The 3,238-nt window shown below is 54.9% G+C and overlaps 1 protein-coding gene and 1 pseudogene across 1 annotated transcript in view; one reads left to right on the top strand and one right to left on the bottom strand.

Annotated features, from left to right (window-relative positions):
- The window catches only part of CPN1 (carboxypeptidase N subunit 1), a gene marked incomplete at its 5' end in the record, with an annotated part of 26,728 nt that overhangs the window by 2,503 nt on the left and 20,987 nt on the right, over positions 1 to 3,238 (top strand). The gene's annotated exons all lie outside the window — the stretch shown is intronic.
- LOC110595864 lies at positions 1,527 to 2,066 on the bottom strand (annotated as a pseudogene).

Below are 3,238 nucleotides of genomic sequence, written 5' to 3'. Positions count from 1 at the left end.
CTCGGGGTGCAGGGGGCCCACGGGGGTGGGGGCGCTGGTGTCAGGAAGGGCTTGGGCAGAGGCCAGGGACGGAGCGTGCCAGTGCGGATGTGGCTGGAAGGGACAGCGGGCGGAGGGAAGAGAAGGTGCAGGCTCCCACGGAGGTCAGAGCCATGCGTGTGGAGGTCAGGGTTGCGTGGACAGAGGTCAGAGCTGTGCAGACAGAGAACCCGGCAGGGCCCTGTGGCCCCTGGTGAAGAGGTGGGCTCCTCCGTGGAAGGAGGAGAGGCCACTGGAGGGGCTTCAGCAGAAGAGACATCATCTGACTCAGATTCTTAGAAGGTCCCTCGGAACAGGGGTCAGCGCCCTGCCCTCGAGGGCCAGCCACCGGCTTTGGGGAATGGAGCCCACCGGGATCACGGTCACGCCGTTCACATTGGCCTTGTCTGTGGCTGCTCTGTTGGAAGAACTGAGTGACTGTGACAGAGACCATGTGACCCGCCACGCCTGAGGCATTCATTCTCCAGCCCTTGGCAGAAACATGTGGCCACCCACTGACTCCGGTGAACAGAAGTCAACGGGGCTGGACATTTGTTGCAGTCCCCCAAGTATGAGGGCGGGACTCGAATCAGAACGCTGGCAGGGCCGTTATGAGAAGTGGCTCTCATTCAGATACGTGGAAAGTCAAGGCCGGGAGCGGAGGCCCATGCCTCTCATCGTAATACTTTGGAAGGACAAGGTGGGAGGATTGCTTGAGCCCAGGAGTTTGAGACCAGCCTGGGCTACATAGCGAGACTCCGTCTCTACAAAAAATAAAAAATGTAGCTGGGTGTGGTGGTATGCACCTGTAGTCCCAGCGACTCGGGAGACTGAGGCAGGAGGATCCCTTGAGCCCAGAAGTTGGAGGCTGTGGTGAGCCACTGCACTCCACCCTGGGTGACGGAGTGAGACCATGATTCAAAAAAAAAAAGAGTCAGAGAATTTGATACTGAACCCCTAGTCAGTGCATGACCCTGCTCTAGTTTTTGAAGGGCAGTGGTTCCCAGACCTTTGAATTTCATAGAGAAGTTTAAAATTTTTTAAATAGCCTGGGCGCAGCGGCTCAAGCCTATAATCCCAGTGCTTTGGGAGGCCGAGGCGAGTGGATTGCTCAGTGAGCCCGCAGGTTCAAGACCAGCCCGGGCAACTTGGTGAGACCTCATCTCTACAATAAATAAAAAATTAGCCTGGCGTGGTAGCACATGTTCGTAGCTCTGGTTACTCGGAAGGCGGAGGCGGAAGGATCGCCGGAGCCCAGCAGGTCGAGGCTGCGGTGGCCGGGAGGGGCCGCTGCATTCCAGTCTGGGCGACAGAGCGAGACTTCAACTCAAAAAAATATTTTTTCTAAAAATAATTTCTTAATACATAAAAGAGATGGGAGAGAACTAGAATAGTTTTCCCAAATCTTATTTTACTGGATAAGAGTGGGAAGAAATCTCCTGCCATTGGCCTTCGGCGCCCTTTCCAGAAAGAGCAGCTCTTTTTTTTTTTTTTTTTTTTTTTTTTTAGTCCCAGGCTTATTGAAAATATTACGGCATCACAGAAAGACTCAAACAGCTCCTCGTGGTGTTTTGAAGTTCATCCCAACCGTCGGCTAAGTGACCTGCAGGTTGGACAGACTGCCCGAGTCCAAAAGCTTCAGCATTTCCTTAGTGTCAGGATCTACTTCAATGATCTCCTGATCCAGGGCTGAGACCTCTGGAACGGGGCTGTCCCTCCTTCTCTCTCCGCCTCCTGCAACTTGATGGAGATGCCTCTCAGCGGGCCGCTCTGGATCCGCTTCGTCACATGCGTGACCTAGCCGGTATCTTGTCACGGAGCTTCTTGCTGGGAGTAATGGCGATCTCCTCGCACGCGCGCTGGTTCGTGTGGAAGTCGTTGCCCAGGCGCGTGTAGGACTTCTCAGTGATGACCCGGGCCGCCTTCTTCACGGTTTGGGTTCGAACGCGGCCCCTGTGGGTGGGTCCTTGGTAAAAGAGAAAACAGGAAGCACAAGAGAAGCCTTTCAAGAACAGCTCTTTTAACAGGAAAAGGAAGGACGATGTCATGGTCCTAGCTGAATGGCTCTCGGGTCGCAGAACACGCCGTCTGGCAAAGTCCCGCGTGGCCCTTCGGAAGCGGCTGCCGCCGGGCTGCTGAGATAAATAACAGCGGACGATGTCCTGAGTACAGGACAACTCCCACGCCACGCTGAGGCCAGGTCTGGTCAAGCAGATGGGACGTGTGCAGAAGAGTCCAGGCCCGGGAGGCTCAGAGTCCCGCTCCCAGCAGGGGTGCCCAGGATGGCTTCTCGGAGCCTTGGGCACTGGCCCCAGGCCTGGAAGGGAGGCAAGGAGGATTCGGAAGTGAGATGAGGAGGCGGAGAGTCAGGAAAGTTGTGGAGGCAGCAGAGTGTTGGCGGGAAAGAGCTTTTCTCCGTTTGTTTGTATTTATTTTTTGAGTCGAGATCTCGCTCTGCCGCCCAGGCTGGAGGGCAGGGGCACGATCACAGCTCTCTGCTGCCTCCACTCCCTGGGCTCGGGCGATCTTTTGGCCTCAGCCTCCAGAGTAGCTGGGACTACAGTCGCACACCACCACGTCTGGCCTTTTTAATTTGTGTGTGTGTGTGTGTGTGTGTGTGTGTGTGTGTGTGTGTGTGTGTGAAGTCTCATTTCATTGCCCAGGCTAGAGTGCAGGGACACACTTACGGCCACCCCAGCGTCGACCCGCTGGGCTCCGGTGATCCTTCCGCCTCAGCCTTCCAAGTAGCTGGAAACACAGGTGTGCGCCATCACGCCCAGCTAATTTTTAAAAATTTTTATTTAAGGTAGACACAAGGTCTCACCATGTTGCCCAGGCTGGTTGCGAACTGCTGAACTCAGGAAATCCTCTCGCCTCTGCCTCCCAAAGTGCTGAGATTAAAGATGTGTGCCACCACACCCGGCACACATTTTTTGTAGAGACGAGGTCTCGCCACATTGCCTAGGCTGGTCTCGAACCCATGGGCTCAGGCAATCTTCTTGCCTCGGCCTCCCAAAGTGCTGGAGTGACAGGCATGAGCCACCATGCCCCGCCAATTTTTAAATTTTTTGTAGAGGTGAGGTCTTGCTATTTGCCCAGGGTGGTCTCAGACTCCTGGGCTCAAGCAGTCCTCCCGCCTCAGCATCCCAAAGTGCTGGAATGACAGGGGTGCACCACCACACCCAGTATTTCGCCTTCCTTTTTTTTTTTTTTTTTTTTT

Source organism: Carlito syrichta, unplaced genomic scaffold, assembly GCF_000164805.1.
Source record: "Carlito syrichta isolate Samal-C Ts95f unplaced genomic scaffold, Tarsius_syrichta-2.0.1 Scaffold304751, whole genome shotgun sequence".
Classification (NCBI taxonomy): Eukaryota; Metazoa; Chordata; class Mammalia; order Primates; family Tarsiidae; genus Carlito; species Carlito syrichta.
Note: the sequence above shows the minus strand (reverse complement) of the source record. Positions and strands in the feature narration are given on the sequence as shown.